The sequence below is a fragment of the Dendropsophus ebraccatus genome, chromosome 2 (assembly GCF_027789765.1).
Source record: "Dendropsophus ebraccatus isolate aDenEbr1 chromosome 2, aDenEbr1.pat, whole genome shotgun sequence".
NCBI classification, from domain to species: domain Eukaryota; kingdom Metazoa; phylum Chordata; class Amphibia; order Anura; family Hylidae; genus Dendropsophus; species Dendropsophus ebraccatus.
Genome location: NC_091455.1, coordinates 15,742,105 through 15,761,864, shown reverse-complemented (window position 1 = coordinate 15,761,864; position 19,760 = coordinate 15,742,105). Strand labels below are relative to the sequence as shown.

General features: G+C 45.5%; 1 long non-coding RNA gene across 1 annotated transcript; it reads left to right on the top strand.

Annotated features, from left to right (window-relative positions):
- Positions 1–1,729: 1,729 nt before the first annotated feature.
- On the top strand, positions 1,730–6,731 carry LOC138782989 (uncharacterized). The gene is made up of 3 exons (XR_011361608.1): positions 1,730–1,940; positions 4,811–4,860; positions 6,394–6,731. It is a non-coding gene; the product is annotated as an uncharacterized lncRNA (long non-coding RNA).
- The last annotated feature ends 13,029 nt before the right edge of the window (positions 6,732–19,760 follow it).

Genomic DNA, 19,760 nt, shown 5'->3' with positions numbered 1-19,760 from the left:
GCCTGCTCCTTGTGGATGGTGGAGAGAGCCCGTGTCCCACTTGGAAAACATGGATATAGACTGTATCCCTGTTTTCCAGGTTGGACCTGGGCTCTCTCCACCATCCCCATGGACCGGAAGACAGTGAGATTCAAAAGCCGATGGGTCGGGTTTGTACAAACCTGAACCTCGGGCAGCTCGCTCTTCTCTACCAGATATCTATTCAATATCACAAGACACGTAACCAACAAGTACTCCAATTGGACAAGGCCTAGTAAAGTGCACATTGCCTCCTGTCCCAATGGGGGCGTCAAATCATTTCTCATCTCATCTGTAAAACCACTTCTTGAATGTCAGAGGGCGAATAGATGTAAATTCTTTATTGATGTAAAGAGACTGGAAACACAATGCGGCTGTAATATCGGATCTAATGGAACATGATGAAAACTTTTTGTGGTTGATTTTAGAGAAAAATACTCCTCTAGGACAGATTGGTACAGTAAGTCCCCTTGTGCCTTAATGCAACTGTTTGTATGAGACCAGAAGTATTTTTGGTGGTGGACAGATTGGATGATGATGATTGATGATGATGATGATGATGATGACGACAACAAAAAAAAAACAACAACTATGATATAATAACAGCAACAACCATCGTAATGATCATGACGATAATGATGATGATAATAATAACCACAAAAACAACAATGAAATAAAAATACTAATTTTATCACTTTTCCTCAGTTAAAGGAGAAGTCCGGTGAAAATTTTTATTAAAGTATTGTATTGCCGCCCAAAAGTTATACAAATCACCAATATACACTTATTACGGGAAATGCTTATAAAGTGCTTTTTCCCTGCACTTCTGAATCAAGGCTTCACTTCCTGGATAACATGGTGATGTCACTTCCTGGATAACATGGTGATGTCACTTCCTGGTTAACATGGTGATGTCACTTCCTGGATAACATAGTGATGTCACTTCCTGGATAATGTGGTGATGTCAGGACCCGACTCCCAGAGCTGTGCGGGCTGTGGCTGCTGGAGAGGATGATGGCAGGAGGACACTGAGGGACACAGGACACTGGAGGGACACTGAGCATCCCCCTGCCATCATCCTCTCCAGCAGCCACAGCCCGCACAGCTCTGGGAGTCGGGTCCTGACATCACCACGTTATCCAGGAAGTGACATCACCATGTTATCCAGGAAGTGACATCACCATGTTAACCAGAAAGTGACATCACCATGTTAACCAGAAAGTGACATCACCATGTTATCCAGGAAGTGACATCACCATGTTATCCAGGAAGTGAAGCCTTGATGCAGTAGTAAGTGCAGGGAAAAAGCACTTTATAAGCATTTCCCGTAATAAGTGTATATTGGTGATTTGTATAACTTTTGGGGGGCAATACAATACTTTAATACAAATTTTCGCTGCACTTCTCCTTTAAGAAAGTGTCAGCTGGGATTTGCAATGTTTACATGTGGTTTGTGGCATTCTTCACCAAAGTCTATGGGGAACAAACAGCAATAAGGAAAGAACATGATAAGGATAAAACAAAAACATACTACCATGACCTAGAACACAGATGTTGTCAATTTCAATCATTTGAATGTAAAAGTCAAAAAGGCGGCACATAACTACTGGTATATAACAGGCAAAGAGTCGTTTCTATGATGAGATTTATTTCTTCTATGTATTTGTGTTTTAGTTGGGTAGAATCCGCTTGTCTCTTTTCAGTAAGTAACAGTTCGGCATTCCATAGAGAAGCGTCTATCACAGATGTCTGGAGGGACCCCAGGCTACACATCCTCAGACGCAGAGCGCTTCTACCTACTGGCAGAATAAGCACAGCAGAACAAGCAAATCTCCGCCAACAATGAGTGATATAAAAAAAAAGTTATTGATTTTCAAAAACAGCTGCATCCGGATGAACAGGAGAGGTTCGTTCTTATTCAGGTAAGTTCTGAAACCAACAAAAATCTACTTGTGTTTTTTTTTTTTTTCTTTTTTTGGAGGGGGGGGGGGGGGGTGTTAGTTCTGTATTTGATGGTTATACTTCTTGGCTGAATAGTTGCTTAGTACTACAATGCACAGGGCATTGCTTTTCCTCAGCTCTCGATCCTGGCTGGAGGGGTTGGACGGAGATGGTGACATCACTCAGGGGGTGGGGCTAGAGCTAAGAGACATGCTTCCTGTGACATCAGAGGATGATGCATTGTCTCAGGTGAGAAGGAGGTGCTGTGGAGCTGTATTCTATTTACAACTTCCTGTCAGAGGTGATTCACTCAAAACCATGCTGAATCTAGTATTATGTGGTTTATGCCACTATCTGAGAATCCTGACAATCCTTGAGCTGCATATCTAACAGATCCCCGCCTTTGTTTTTCAAGCCTATCAGAAGTGTGCTTCTCAATTTCCTGATGTGTCCTGCCCAATTAGAAAGCCCCCTGAGGGTCTAAAAAGTGAGGTAGAGCCAGATTGTGGAATTCTGTTCAGTCACATTGTTTTCCAGAGAGAGAGAGTAAACAAGAGATGTTCCTTCTGAGAAGTACTTTTCAGGGCCTGGCCTGGAGGCCAGGACCCACTTGTGGGGGCATTATATGTATCTCCAACATAGCCATATCAGGCTAGTGTCTCCTGCTGTAGGCTCAGAACATGGGAAACCTATCCACACTGGGGGGTTTATCTTCTCATCCTTATAACTTGACAGGAGTCTACAGCAGCAGTTAGGTAAGAGCAAGTAAAGCCAAGAACTAGCCAAAGTGCTAGGTTTCCTTAGAGTTCTCTCCTATGACTAGCTTTACCCACTATGTGGGCCTGCATTCCTGGATTAGTGTCACTCACTGCCCACGGACAGCATTAGGCGGATGTTGGTACATCTCTTATGCCCCGACAGCTGATTACCTGAGGGTCTCGATAGGTCCTAATATTCTCCCTCCCCTGCAGACTGTCCACTGTCACCACCACGTCAGTCAAGTCTCATTCAAGTCAGTTTATTCAGGCAAGCTCAAGTTTAAATCAATTAAAGTATACCTGTGCACAGCAGTGATTTGTTAAGTCCCATGTCCTCTAAACAGTATACCTGTATGTGGCAGAGATTATCTCAAAGTATCACTGAAAGGGATCTTAGTCAGTCATCTTTAAAGCGGTACTATCAGCAGGCTCTTCCCAGAGAACCTCATTAGCAGAGGACCTCATTAGCAAATAGCTGTTAATTACATACTGTACCCCTTCTCACCCGCATTGTTTCTTAAATCGCTAATTGCTCTTATGCAAATCTGTTGCTTAAGAGCATTTGGGGCGTCACCCTGCGGCCCAAAGTACCACCGTGCCCTGCCCAGCCCGCCCCCTCCTGTCTCCCCCACTATGCATATTTATATATGCATAGTGAGCTCTATGTACCGGGGCTGCGCAGGGAAGATGTCCCGTTGGGGACGGGCTGTTTCACACGTGTACGCAATTCCTCTGGGCCGCCTGACAGTAAGAAGAATCCTCCGGAGGTCACTGGAGTTGTATGTTTTTTTTTGCAAATTGTATGAATGAGAGTGAGTGGTAGTATGTGCCTGTTGAGAGAGTGTGGATGATTGAAGTGTGCATGGTGTGGATGATTGAAGTGTGCATGGTGTGGATGATTGAAGTGTGCATGGTGTGGATGATGAGAGTGTGGATGATGGGAGTAAGCATTGTGTTGATCCATCATACACACAATGCTCACTACCATCATCCACTCTCTCATCATCCACACCATGCACACTCTCATCATCCACACCATGCACACTAATCATGCACGCTCCCGTCATCCACACCATGCACACTAATCATGTACGCTCCCATCATCCATACTGTGCACGCTCCCATCGTCCACACTATGTACGCTCCCGTCATCCACACCATGCACACTAATCATGTACGCTCCCATCATCCACACCATGTACGCTCCCCTCATCCACACCATGCACGCTCCCGTCATCCACACCATGCACACTAATCATGTACGCTCCCGTCATCCAAACCATGCACGCTCCAGTCATCCACACCATGCACACTAATCATGTACGCTCCCGTCATCCACACCATGCACACTAATCATGCACGCTCCCATCGTCCATACTATGCACACTAATCATGTACGCTCCCATCATCCACACCATGCACGCTCCCATCATCCACACCATGCACACTAATCATGCACGCTCCCATCATCCACACTATGCACACTAATCATGTACGCTCCCATCATCCACACTATGCACACTCCTATCATCCACACTCTCTCAACAGGCACACACTACCATTCACTCTCATTCATAGAATTTGCAAAAAACAAGCTATCACTTCAATCACACACATTCACAGACAAACATACACTTATACTTACATCCCCAGTGACCTCCGGCAGGATCGTCGGCAGCCCGGAGGAATCGTGCATGCGCAAGAAGCAGCCCGTCTCAGACAGGACATCTTCCCTGCGCAGCCGCGGTACATAGAGCTCACTATGCATATATGAATATGCATAGTGGGTGGGCTGGGCAAGGCGCGGTGGTGCTCGGGTGCTCTTAAGCAGCAGATTTGCATAAGAGAAATTGGCAATTTAAGAAACTATGTAGGGGAGAAGAGGTATGTGATTGATAGCAAACTACTAATGAGGTCCTCTGCTAATGCGGCATATTCTCTGGGAAGAACCTGCTGATAGTGCCGCTTTAACTATTGTATTACATCTTATTGGAAAAGACTGTTATTATAAAGAGTTACAATTCTCCTCCAAGATGTTTCTCAGATTCCTTCAATATATTTTTAGCTTATTTCCTGTTACATTGTTTTCTCAGGCTCTTCTACCACTTCAAGAATCGGTATCCTTCCTCAAATTATTTATTCAGTAAGCGGAAGCCCTCCTCATACTACGTAACATTGCTTACTCTGTCGATCAGTTGTAATAATGACTGGTTGGAACCATGTAACTAAGCAGCTGCAGGTTGTGAGGGTAGTGGAGTCTTAAAGGGACAGTGTCATCAGAAAATGACATTGTTTAAATAATATTTTTATGTTAAACATTTTTTTAAAAAAATTTGGTGACATTTTATAAAATTATCCAGAGATCTTGTAGTTTTCATTCTCACTACTGGGGCTGAAACTAAGCTGAGACTTCCTGTTGTGTCTGTGGTGATAAGAGTAGGCTTCTGTAAAGTGATCTGTACAGCATTACAGCATCATGTGACACCAGTAGATTAAGGATACAATAGCCGCTTCCTGTGGAATGGCCTCCTCACAGATCACAAAGTACGCTCAGTAATGCTTCACATTCATCTCAAGGGGACAGACTCTCTATTGTTGTCTATGTCCATGAGTCTTGTTGTAAAGAGTGTCACTAAATGCTGTTAAGAACAGCCCAGGCAATTTGACAGCCCACATAACAATGTACAAATAGTGAGATAGAAAAACAGATTAGAATTAGGGTACAAACCCACTTGGCGGGTCTGCAGCGAGTCTCCTTGCTGCGTTTTTGCAGCGAGACTCGCTGCAGATCCCAGCCCTATACTTTCATTAGCAGAGAAACTCGCAGCAGGGATGTACATCCCTGCTGCGATTTTGTCTGCAGCCCTCCCCATTAACCCCCTAGCCGCCGGACATTGTACATTACAGGGTCCCCGTTCCTGCTTGCTTCGGGGCTCCCGGTGTCTTCACGGCCCGCCCGGCCAATCAGTGCGCTGCGGCGGGGCAGCGCACTGATTGGCCGGGCAGAACGTGCCGGGAGCCGCTGAAGCAAGCAGGAGCGGGGACCTGGTAATGTATATCCTGGCCGCCCCCCCTGCAGCCCCGATCGCCCCGGCCGCATGATTGCCCCCCGCAGCCCCCGGCCGTGCGGGGGGCGATCGTACGGCCGGGGGGTGCGGGGGGCAATCATGCGGCCGGGGGGTGCGGGGGGGCGATCATGCGGCCGGGGGCGATCGGGGCTGCAGGGGGGGGCGGGCAGGATATACATTACCAGGTCCCCGCTCCTGCTTGCCTCAGCGGCTCCTGGCACGTTCTGCCCGGCCAATCAGTGCGCTGCCCCGCCGCAGCGCACTGATTGGCCGGGCGGGCCGTGAAGGCACCGGGAGCCCCGAAGCAAGCAGGAACGGGGACCTGGTAATGTACAATGTCCGGCGGCTAGGGGGTTAATGGAGAGGGCTGCAGACAAAATCGCAGCAGGGATGTATATCCCTGCTGCGAGTTTCTCTGCTAATGAAAGTATAGGGCTGGGATCTGCAGTGAGTCTCCCTGCAAAAACGCAGCAAGGAGACTCGCTGCAGACCCGCCAAGTGGGTTTGTAGCCTAAAAGAGCAAGTTTTAGTATCAGACTGTAATTAGTTAAAAAAAAATGTAGGTGACACATTCCCTTTAAGAAAGTTGTCTCTTTCTATTGTTTCAGTAAAGGGTAGAAGTAACAAGACAGCGGCCAAGAAAGAACCGTAGTGTGCGTGGTTCTCATTTGGAATTGGTTTCCTTCCAGAATCTCTCTCTAAACTACTGGGAACAGGTCCACGCTGAGCAGAGTCTGGTCCTTCACCACATTCTCCCCCGAGTATAAAAAATTTCATAGTTTCAGCTAAGAAAACGCCCGGTGGAGTTTACGGATCAAAGACCTGATGCCACAAAGACACTTGATATTTGTATAAAACAGATTGTGTTAAAATATTCAATCCATGACATGAAATCCTGAAGGCAGTGCAAATGGTACATAGGCCCAGGAGAACAGAACGGAACTATTGGACACAATAATTTAAAGGTTTTCCAATGAAAACTATTTTCTACTAATAAAAATTCTTTAACTGCCTTTCTATGGTGTTTTATGTCTTCATTCACCCTTTTTTCTGTTTACTGTTCCTTCTGTACACTGTACTTGGCAATTTAGCCAACTCTATCTCCCTCCCACTATGCCTTTTTGACTATAACTCCGCCCATTACACTCACAGGACCCTCCCACATAGTGGGAGAGATATCACTTTGGATGAATTTCCAGCTAGCATGTACAGCAGGAATAGGAAGTCTGTTACAGGATGTACACCAGACAGGAGGTGGGGCATATAAAGACAACTGAACAGTTTGTTTTAGAAGGAAAGAATGAAGAACCACAAAAAGATAATAAAATATCATCATCAGAAAACAACTTTAAAGGGAACATATCATTGGAATATAACCTATTGTTTTAATCACACTTTTATGTTAAACATAGAACGTTTAGTGTTTCATTTTTTTTTTTTCACTTTCTATATTATAATTTACAGGCCTAAAACTAATCTGACACCGGTCTTTACTGTGATGATAAGAAGGAGGCTGCGGGAAAGTGATCTGTACAGCATTACAATGAAATGTGACACCGGTACCGTATTTTCCGGCGTATAAGACGACTTTTTAACCCCGAAAAATCGGGGGTTAGAATTCGGGGGTCGTCTTATATGCCGGGTATGGTCGCCCCATATGGTGGGGGGGGGGCTTAAAAATGGCCGCATCCCCACCGTAAGGGGCGACCATTTAAAAAAACAAACAAAACCCAGTTAACTCCCCTGGGCCCGTTCCCGGACTCTGCAAGTCTTCTTCTCCGCTCCCGTTCCCCGGCGCAGACAGTATGACGTATACTGGCTGCGCCGGGGATGCCCGAAGTCCTCCCAAGCAGCTGAGAGTCTCCGATTAGACGCTCGGCTCCTCAGGAGGGCTTCGGGCATCCCCGGCGCAGCCAGTATACGTCACACTGCCTGCGTCGGGAAACGGGACCGGAGAAGAAGAGGCGCGGAGTACGGGAATGGGCCCATGGGAGTTAACTTTGTTATTTTATTCATTTAGCTGCAGTTAACCCCTGCCTGATCGTAGAAGCGCTGCGGTCAGGCAGGGGTTAACATTTTTATAAGGCTGATTGAATGTCAGGGGTCGTCTTATACACCCAGTCGCCTTAAACGCTGGAGAATACGGTAGATAGATAAGACAATAGCAGCACAGCCTCCCCCTCCCTGTAGAATGACCTCTACAGAGGTCACAGAGCATGCTTACAAATGCGTCCCATACAAAGAATAGGTCCTGGAGATGTTCATTGAGTCTTACTGTAAAGCATATCACTAAATGCTGTTAGCAAGATGGCCGCCACCAATAGTAATGTACTAAAAATGCAGTGAGATCAAGAAGAAAACAAATTGAGAACAGAAACAGATTAGAAAAAAAAGAGCAATCGATTATATTCACTTTAAGCCATTTCCCACCCTAGACCAGCAAATTCATTTGTCCCCCCGACCACCAAGGGAAAGTGCAATAAACATTTTACTGCCCAAGACCATGAGGAGGCGCAAATTAACCTATTCACTGCCTGAGACCACTTTTTTAATTGAAGTTTCTCTTAAAGGGACAGTGTAACCAGAAAATGACTTACTGTATAAATAAGGTTTTTATGTTTAACATATTTTTAAAGAATGTCTGATGAAGTTTTTTCTATATTTCCATTTCTCTATTTATATTATAAAATTATCCTGAGATCTCGCAGTTTTCATTTTCACCACTGGGGCTTAAACTAAGCTGAGACTTCCTGTTGTGGCTGTGGTGATAAGAGGAGGCTGCTGTAAAGTGATCTGTACAGCATTACAGCAGCATGTGACACCAACAGCTCCCTGTGGAATGACCTCTTCACAGGTCACAGAGCACGCTCAGTAATATTTCCCAATGATCTCAAGGAACAGAGTCTGTCTATTGTCGTCTATGTCCATGAGTCTTGCTGTAAAGCATGTCACTAAATGCTGTTAAGAAAAGCCCAGGCAATATGGCCGCCCCCATAACAATGTACAAATAGTGAAATTAAAAAAAATTACAGTCGGAACATAGAAACGGATCAGAATAAAAAAAAGTTTTAGTATCTGACTCTAATCAGTAAAAGAAAATGTAGGTGGCATGTTTCCTTTTAACTGATCTCTCTCATGCCCTACAATCTGTTAGATCCGCGGCAGCTTCCTGTAATGCAGCACTGTCATAGGCATTGCCCTACCATGAGCCAGTGAAATTATTTTCTCCAGATTCTTTTATTAATTTTTCACAAACAGTGCCACCTCCCATCCATAGGCCGTGTCTGGTACTGCAGCTCAATCCTATCCCAGTGTGGCTCAGTCCTCTATTACAAACAGGTGTTTCTAATGTCTCTACGTTCAACCTTAAGTCATTTGCTTCCAGCTTCCTGGTCTGGCTTTGGCTTTTTCTAGTATGTTCCATCAATGGATGTACAAATCTTCCAGCTTACTCAATTACAGTAACACAGCTCCCGATTCCACGTTGAAGTTTGTGTCCTGGCTGGAGCTTCTGGATTGTCTCCATTACTGGGGCACGTCTCGGATCATCTTTCTGGAAATAATTTGGGAGAAAATTGAATAATTTCGAAAATATATAATTATGTTTGAAACTTACGCAACGTTGGAAATATTTATACAACTTGGGGGTTATATTTCTTCTTGCAAAGATCGCCAGCTGGCGTAGAGAGCCGCCGTACAGGTCAGACAATGCTTCCTGGGAACAAAGGTATGCAAATTAGCTCTCAGAAGGGAGAAAACTGCATCTCTAGCACCACCTATAGGTAGCTATGCAATATAACTGGGGATGTCATCCAAACTACCTATAGGTGGCAGTAAGAGTTCTTTCTGCATTAAGCTAATTTGCTTTGTTAAGACTTGGACAATGGTAACGTCAGCTTCTTTATCATCATAATCATCCAGGTGTTCTTAAAGGGGTACTCAAGCTTATTTTTTTTTCTTTCAAATCAGAAAGTTATATAGATTTGTAATTTACTTCTATTTATAAATCTCAGTTCTTCCAGTACTTATCAGCTGCTGAATGTCCTGCAGGAAATTGTGTTTTCTTTACAGACTGACACAGTGCTCTCTGCTGCCACCTCTGTCCATGTAAGGAACTGTCCAGAGCAACACACAACGGTCGTTCTGCGTGAATGGCCGTCGTTCAACATGATCATTAATTTCGTGCATAGGTAGCGTTAAACAGCCATTGTTTGTACAGCGTGTGAACATAGCCTAAAAGTACTAATTTAAGGCCACGTTCACACAACGTATAGTTTCATTAAACAACGGCTGCACAAATTGACTGTGCAGACAATATAAAGTGCGGCTCCGGTCGTACTCGACATTGTCTGCTATGGTTAATGAGAGTGCGAGCACATCCGAATGTGATGATTAGCAGTACTGACCTGGTTGAAGTTCACGGACAGTGACTGTTCTGTGACAAGTAGAGTATATGGAGTATATGGAGGTTTTTAACCTCTCCCCCCCCCCCCAATATTTTTGCCATCAAAGGGTATATTCACACGCAGCAGACAATAGATGTAATGCAACTGATCTATACTACTTTCTTTCTCTTTTTTTTTTCTTCTTCCAAACACTAGGCTGGAATTCTATGGCATGTGGAATAGTAAATCTATCGCTGTGTCTCTAAAATCATACAAAAATAAATAAATAGAATCTAAAATAAAAATATAAACCAGAACTGAAGCCTGGTAAAGTGGACCTACCAACGGGAAACCAGTCATGTCAATAAGCCCATGGCTAGAGAGGACTAGTCATCGGGATTCCAGGCATACCTTCCCTATCTCCAGACTTTAATTAATATTAAATTGAGGCCAAAGTGTCCAGGGGGCGTTCCCCAGCACGTCAAGAACACAGATATATCCAGCCTGTGTCCTTTTTATCTAGTGTCTGTGAGACAGGGGAAGTGGATACCTGTGAGATGATAAAGAATATATGGACTAGACTGGACTTGGCTCTTGCCATGCTGGGGACCGCCCCCTGGACACTTTAGCTTTCTTTACATAATAACAAAACTGCTTATATCTCAGCACTGGAAAGGACCATAGAAATAATGCAGGTATGCCTAGAATCAGGATGACTGGGCCTATCAGCCATGGGCTTATATACACCCCTGTTTTTCTGTTGATGAATCCATTTTAAATATTGTCTGGACAATGGCCGGCTGCCAATATGGCAGCCTCCGTACTATACTTGCAGTATGATGCAGGACAATGGCAGTCCATGTAATGATAAATAGGCATAAGGACAATGGTTAGGTGACTACCACTTATTGGACAGGTGAGAACAGCTCTGGCGGGTAGAGATGAGCGAACTTGCCGAAAGCTCAGGTTCACACAAACCAGAATGATCACCATTTGACTCCCGCTGCCTGGAGAAGGTGGATGAACCCGAGGACCGCCTGGATAACGTGGGGAAACAATTGACATCACAATACCCCTGGTGCCTGGGCTAAAAAAAAAACCTCACTGAGCGGTGGGTCCCTCGTTCCCAAACAAAAAGTTACAAAAATGGCCGACGGGTTTTTACAGCTTCTTGATTCCCCTGAAGAAGCGGATGTGAGAACCACAATGCGGTTTTCCATAGAAACAGCTGATGAAACTAATTTTTACATGGAGACCTGACACAACGCGGCCAAAGCCTCAAGAATCTATAATGAGCAAATCACATAAATAAAGTAAGAAAAAGGGAAAATCCTGTCCGTCTCGATTGGGTCTTGTGGTGAACCTCATGATGAAGCTCTGGAAATCCCCCCTGGCCCTATAGGGGGAAAGCTTCAAAAAGGGAACCAATACCGTGTTACATTCACACCAGAGACATGGACCAGGATATTAGATGTGACGGGGTTGTCGCAACAGGAAACCCAACTGGGGATGAAATGCGTGGGGGGTCTATGGCTGAAGAAGCCACGATGGCCATTACATAACTATAGAAAAGTAACACACATTTCTGTATCTCTGGTCAATGTCTATTACTTATATATTTGTGGGTTCTAAACCATCATAGGTTATTATACAACCAACATTTTTATCTGGGTGTTATCAATGGAATCGCTTCTTCTGTTCATCTCTAAAGAAGGGTACTGCATCCAGCATCCTTCTCACCTCTACTCAAACTACCTTTCTGTATTTTTCCATATAATATTATGCCCCCAAAGAGTAGTTAGGCCCCTCTGTGCCCCATATAGTATTAGGCCCCTCTGTGCCCCATATAGTATTAGGCCCCATATGGTATAAGGCTGTTATCTGCCCCATACAGAATTATCCCCTAGCTGTTATGGGGGATAATTTTGAACTATTGCATCCCTGTGAATCCTGTCTTATCCATACTGCTTTGTGTGAAAATAACCTCAAAGTTTCTGTGCCTCTATTGAGAACTGCAACCACCAGTATTCGTGTGTGAAAACGTTTAATAAACCTGAGTATCTGAATTACTTTAGTCTGTACTTGTCTCCTTTTATAGGGAGTGAGGAAAGAAGTGTTGGCTATGTATATTAAACTTTATTTAATAGGCAAACAAATAAAATGTGGGGTCATGACAACCCCGTGAGCCAAAGCCGGATGCCAACCCAAAACCAGCTCATAGCTGAAAACACAGAGAAACACAGGGTTAATAGGACCTGGGATCCGTAGCTCGGCCCGGTGTAATGTCCGTTTACGGTCATAGCCTGAAATATGACATATTAGCAAGATGTTCCGTTCTATTATTGGGAGTTCGGAGCTTGTTCTTATTTCATGTCTAAACTGTGGTTATTCCTGGCAGAAACCTTCATACAAAGTAATGAGATAAACATCTAATGTTCTCTATGATGTCACCCCGAGCGGCCAGATTCTGATGACTCAGCAAAGGTTATTGCTGCACAGTCTCACCCCGAGACTAAGAGACTAAAACTAAAACTGCTTGGTGGATTTTTCACACACACACACATATATATATATATATATATATATATATATATATATATATATATATATATATATATAGTAATGCCTTGGATTAGGAGCATAATCCGTTCCGGGGCCGTGCTTGTAATCCAAATCCACTTTTAAACCAAAGCAAATTTTCCCATAAGAAATCATTGAAATGCAGACAATTGGTTCCACACCCCAAAAATAATGATTTATTATTCTGAATAACATGTAAAACAGATGAAACATTTGGAAACAGCAGAATCTGTGATATTATAAGTTACTGTACAGTAATGGAGAAGATGGGAAACACAAGGGCGGACAGAGACTGCGGGGAGCAGGAAGGAATGAGCAGGGCAGATGTGGGCACAGTATAGCAGCTCTCTCTGTCCAGGGAGAGAGGGGTTACAGCTATGAAGAGATTACCTCCACAGTCCTGTCCCCTGATGCAAGCCTCAGCCTGAAGTGGATCTGCTATGATTTGGAAGGTGAGGGAGACTTCCAGGGTCAGAGTACAGGGCTGTAGACCCCGCTATGCAGACCATGCCCCTCCCCCACTCCCCCTCCCACCCAGTACAGGGAGCTCTTACACCAAAACAATGCTCTTACACCAAGTCACAATTTTGAAAAACTGTGAGCTCTTAAACCAAGTTACTCTTAAACCAAGGTACCACTGTTTGTTTGTGCATATATATAATATGTCAGTATTCACCCAGACCACTCAGTTAACCCTTCAGCTTGGGCTGTGTACACCGGGGTCGGCGGTTATCTCCTTCTGTTATAAAGCTGGAGGCAGACAACACAGGATCCACCAATAATAGAGATGACTGGGACAAATTAAAGGGGTATATTCTTGAAGTGGTATATTCTTTCCATTCTGGACAGCAGGAGAGGTTTTCTATGGGGATTTGCTGCTGCTCTGGACAGTTCCTGACATGGACAGAGATGGCAGCAGAGAGCACTGTGTCAGACTGGAAAGGATACCTGAGGCTAATCTGTATGCAAAATCTGTAATAGGGCTCCCACCCACCATGTACCATTTATAATATTTCTGTTGTGGCCAAGATCAGACTGCTTCCTCTGTACACCACCGGTGGCAATGGTTCATAAAAGAGAAAGGCCTACAAAAGCATCCATATCCAAATCCCAAACGCTCGCCATCTGACTCTCGGGAGCTGGAGAAGTCGAATGCCACCCTAGGATGCCACCAGGAAATCATGGATACAGCCCATGGTTGTATCCCTAGGGCGGCATCTAACTTCTCCAGGTGTCGGGAGTCAGATGCCAAAAGTTTGGGTTCTGCAGGTCCGCTCAGCTCTAATCCTAAAATGAGGATCCACAACTTTTAACCAGGTAGACTTATGGATCCATTTGTAGGCTGCTTTTGTGGGTTAGGTTAGAGAACTTCGCCGAACCTGAACACTTCGGCAAGTCCACTCAGCACTGTATAGGATCCATTGCATTTGAAAAAGTTATGTCCCAAAACAGAGGTCTGTCAGGAAAACCACTGACCATGATGACGATAACGTAGATCTGTTCTTCCCAGGAAATGATGAAGACCTTCATGGACTTCACGATCCATCATCATATGGTCTCCCTGTTCCTCGAAAAGTTCTTGAGAAGTTCCATCTTAGAGTTTGTAGCCAGGATATTTCTCAGGAACCGTGTAATCCTCTCTGCTTGTCCTCAGACATAACTGGTAACAACTTTACAAACGGAATCAGTTGGAGGAGCCATAAGTGGTAACAGCTGTCTGCTTGGACGGGTCAATGAGAAGAATGAATCAGCGACATAAATATGGGAAAAGAGACGTGAAATCTCCCGAAATCGTTCTCACTTGATAAAACTCAGATGACGTTTCAATTTTAGGATTAAGCCACGTGGGCACTTTCTAGCTTAGGACAAACTGTGCAGACCACTGGAGTGACCAGTCTTGTGGTTCATAATCTTCAAGGGATTCTCCAAGTTTTTTAAAATTTAGTCTGTAACCCAAGGGCGGGAATGAGTTGTGCAAGGTCTCAAGAGTGTGAAAGGCCGACACTGGTCACAGGGATCTTCTAAGACACCATCCTGCTTGTCTTCTGCCCCAACTAGTTCACGCACTCCATAAATGCTGCAACATCCCAGTCACCCAATTACAGAGACCCTATGATTGTTTGAGGTAATCTGTGATTGGCTGATAGAAATGATGAAGCATCTGTATATCTGCAGGTCTATAGATGGAAGAGCAAGATCTCCCTTCAATACTCTAGACCAGTCATGTCAAACTCTGGCCCACAGTGCCATTATTTTTTGTTGATCTGAATATAGTGTGGATAGCGATTTTCTACTCTATACATTGGCGGACTTTTCAGTTATTTTCTCTGGATGTCCTTGTACAGATAAGTGCCCTGTGTTACGTTGGCGCATGCGCATTTGACGTGATTGTTGTTGCGGCAGCTTTTCTTATCGCCATTAGCCATCGCGCATTCACATCCCTTCGACCAATGTCTCTTGTTTGTGAGTGGTGCACCTCGCGCATGCGCGGTGTGGTATACTACATATGACACTATATTACTCCATTTGTTTCATTCTAGCGCCTGCGTATTGCTTAGCAGTTTGCGTCATGTTAGCGCACGCGTATATGTTATGACTGAGACTGCGGTGGCCATACTTGATCATTTTTGATCATTCTGGATCACTGCGCGTGCGCTGACTTTTGACCATTGTCTCTCTTTTTTATGAATGGAGCCTCTCGTGCATGCGCAGTGCGGTGTATTGCATGTGATGTATTATTGCTTTGTCTGTCTCGCTCTAGCGCTTGCGCATTGTTAAGCAGCCTGCGTCATGTTAGCGCACGCGCACATGACATGACTGAGACTGAGGTGGCCTTAGTTGATCATTTTGAATCATTGCGCATGCGCATGCCCTTTGATTAGTTCCTTCTTGGAAACTACACCTCTCGCGCGTGCGCAATACGATACACCCCACGCCGAGTCGGCCATTTTTTGTACGGCATTTTCTATTGAGTCCTCCACCGGTCAGCAACAGGTTTGTTAGCTTTTTCCTGCTTCATTCATGTGTGGCCCATTTGCCAATTTATGTTCATGTATATAAAGAACACTTGTCTGTATTGCAATCATCCCTGAGGAAGTCCTGGGAGCAGGACGGAACGCGTGGGACATCATTGAGCCATAGTCACTGGTTACTTGCCTCTTCCCCCCCCCCCCCCCCCCCCTCTCTATTTCTTCCTGTTCAGTCCACACTTTTTTGTCTTGATCTCTTGCAGTATATTACATCGAGGTGTCGCATGTTAGTCTTCGTTTTGTTTTGTTGTGCTTGACACACATTTTTCACCTTTGTTTCTTATTTTTTCCTTTACATGTGTGCGCCTCATTTGTATATGTGCCGTTTTTTGAGATCGACTATTCTGTGACTCACAGGGACTTACGTTTACATATTGGTGTTGGAGGGGGTTGGAGACTTGTTTCTGGAGTAGATTTTTCTCCACTATTGGCTCTGAGTACATGACTACAATCATGGTCTCTTGTGTTGTTTTTTTAAAGTGTTTTTAACTTTTTTCAAGTGTTGTTTCTTTATACTTTGTGATTTGTTAAATAAAGATATTTATTCTTTCTATATTGGTGTGCCTTTGCCCTTATATGCATGCTTGCTAGTGTTTTTTGGCTCAGTATTCTGTTTGGTATGCGGGCGTTGTGCACCCATGTTTGTTTTTGACATTTATATATTTTGAATATTTAAGAGCAGTGCATCTCCAGCCTTTGTTTCTCAGGTGCCATTATTTTTGGCCCGCCAGGCAATTCAGAGTTTGAATTACATCTGGCCCAACATGGCTACTATAGAAGAGAATATGGGGAGGGCTGGCTACTATATGAGACTATGGGGGAGGGCTGGCTACTATATAAGACTATGGGGGAAGGCTGGCTACTATATAAGAGACTATGGGGGAGGGCTGGCTACTATATAAGAGACTATGAGGAAGGGCTGGTTACTATATAAGACACTATTGCGAGGGCTGGCTTCTATATGAGACTATGGGGAAGGCCTAGCTACTATATGAGACTACGGGGAGGGCTGGCTACTATATGAGACTATGGGGAGGGCTGGCTACTATATAAGAGACTATGGGGAGGGCTGGCTACTATATAAGAGACTATTGGGGTGGGCGGGCTACTATATAAGAGACTATGGGGGAGGGCTGGCTACTATATGAGAGACTATGGGGGAAGGCTGGCTACTATATGAGAGACTATGGGGAGGGCTGGCTACTATATGAGACTATGGGGGAGGGCTGGCTACTACATGAGACTATGGGGAGGGCTGGCTACTATATGAGACTATGGGGAGGGCTGGCTACTATATGAGACTATGGGAAGGGCTGGCTACTATATGAGACTACGGGGAGGGCTGGCTACTATATGAGACTACAGGGGGAGGACTGGTTACTATATGAGACTACGGGCAAAGGCTGGCTACTATATAAGAGACTATGGGGAGAGCTGGCTACTATATGAGACTACAGGGGAGGGCTGGCTACTATATGATACTATGGGGAGGGCTGGCTACTATATGAGACTATGAGGAGGGGCTGGCTACTATATGAGACTACAGGGGAGGGCTGGCTACTATATGATACTATGGGGTGGGCTGGCTACTATATGAGACTATGGGGAGGGCTGGCTACTATATGAGACTATGGGAAGGGCTGGCTACTATATGAGACTACGGGGAGGGCTGGCTACTATATGAGACTACAGGGGGAGGACTGGCTACTATATGAGACTACGGGCAAGGGCTGGCTACTATATAAGAGACTATGGGGAGAGCTGGCTACTATATGAGACTACAGGGGAGGGCTGGCTACTATATGATACTATGGGGAGGGCTGGCTACTATATGAGACTATGAGGAGGGGCTGGCTACTATATGAGACTACAGGGGAGGGCTGGCTACTATATGAGACTACAGGGGAGGGCTGGCTACTATATGATACTATGGGGGAGGGCTGGCTACTATATGTACATCTATCTGTAATTAGATGCTGGGAGCGGGGGAGATTGTATTCATCAGCGCCGCGCTGTAGTAACAGCACCGCGCGGCTGATTCATTACAGCGCTTATGAATACAGTCTCCCCCGCTCCCAGCATCTAATTACAGATGCTGTCCGGGCGCGGGGGTACTCTGGTACATGCATTCCACGTCTGTGATCCGTAAGGATCACGTAACGTGGGAATGCAGCCTAAAGGGGGCGGCTGGCTATTACATGGGTTGGGGTTTAATCATGTCATAGCAATTTATCATGTCATTTATCATAGTGCACAGCGCTGGGAGACGTACACCACTGACCAGTGCCAGGACCGCCACATTTGCGCTTCAATAATTATCATGGTTGGCCCGCGACTTTGTCCATTTTTTTTATTTTGGCCCTCTGTGTATTTGAGTTTGACCCCACTGCTCTAGACCACCATGTTATTGAACCTTTCGCTACCCTTGGCCACCACATAATTTACTTGTTGGCGGCCCAGGACAAGCATGCTCATCCTGGTGCTGTCAGCAGTGTATACAATGAGCTCAGGACGTGACTTCGCTCAATACTTGGCATCTCACGGCTATCGTCTCTCAGGTGGTCGGCCCAATCGGCCATGCACTACTGATCGGATGAACTTCATTTCTTTTGAATTGGGATGCAGGCACAGCCCGGTGTGCCCGCATCCCAATTACCCATAAGACTCAATGTAAAGAGCGGCTGGAGCCACACTTTACATTGTCTGTACAGTCAATGAGTAGCAGCCACACAAAACTGACTGCAAGGAATCTCAGCGGGCGTGTATACAGTGTGGGAGGCATTTATTAAGTCCGGCGTTTTTTACGCCGGACTTAAAAATGCCCCCGCAGCTCCGGCGGTACGGGGATTTATGTAGAGGCGGACTGCCTGTACATAAATCCTGTGCGCGCCGGTGCGCACCGCCGAAAACCTACGCCAGCTGAGGACTGGAGTAGGTTTTCGGCGTACATTTGGCCGTTCCGCCCACTTCCCGCCTACTTTCCGCCCCCTTTCCGCCCCCTGGCGTACTCGGCGGAAAGTGCCGATTTGCGATTATTTTATTCGCAAATCGGCCATTTGCGTATAAAATAATACGCAAATCGGCACTTTCCGCCAAAAATCATCCGTCCGCTGGATGATACATGTGGCCCTGTCAGGGCTCCAGACTAAAAAATTTACCTGGGAGCCATTGGCTCCTAACCTGAAAAATTTAGGCGCCAAATAGAATATTTGGTCGCCAACATTTTAAACCATGTAAAATTAATGTTATGTTACTTGGGACTTACTGTGTGCAGAGGCCGCGGCAGCCTCCTCCTCCTCCTCCTCCTCCTCCTCCTCCTTTAGATCCTCTCTTTTCTTAGTTTGAAAACGTTCAACATGGAAACTTGCAACTTGACAACCATATCCAGTCTGACTCAGTACTTCAGCCTCACTTGGCTAGCCTATTAATGAGGCTTACTCTTCTGAACTTGAACTTAAAGGGAACCTCTCGACCCCCGTACCGGGGTGACAGGCTCCCAACCCCCCGTTAGAGCCCCCTATACTCACCTCATCTTCACCCCGCTTCTGAAGATGGTCGGGTCACGGAGATCTCAGCCGCTGCAGCCCGGCGTGCGCTGAGAGATGAGTCCAACACTCATAGAGAATGACGGGAGAGTCCAGTGCTCTGTCATTCTCTATGAGCGTTGGACTCATCTCTCAGTGTGCGCGTCGGGCTGCAGCGGCTGAGATCTCCGTGACCCGACCATCTTCAGAAGCGGGACCCAGCGCGATGAGGTGAGTATAGGGGGTTCTAACGGGGATTGGGAGCCTGTCACCCCGTCACCGGGGGTGACAGGTTCCCTTTAAAAGCTTGCAACAGTCTATACATACTGAGCTAGACTTATGACTGCAGCCATAGTGACCCCCCACAAGATGTGTATATAGATAGATATATCTCTCACCTAGTGACTAATGCAAGTGACCCCCTACAATACAGACACCTGAGGGGCCCTGATAATAA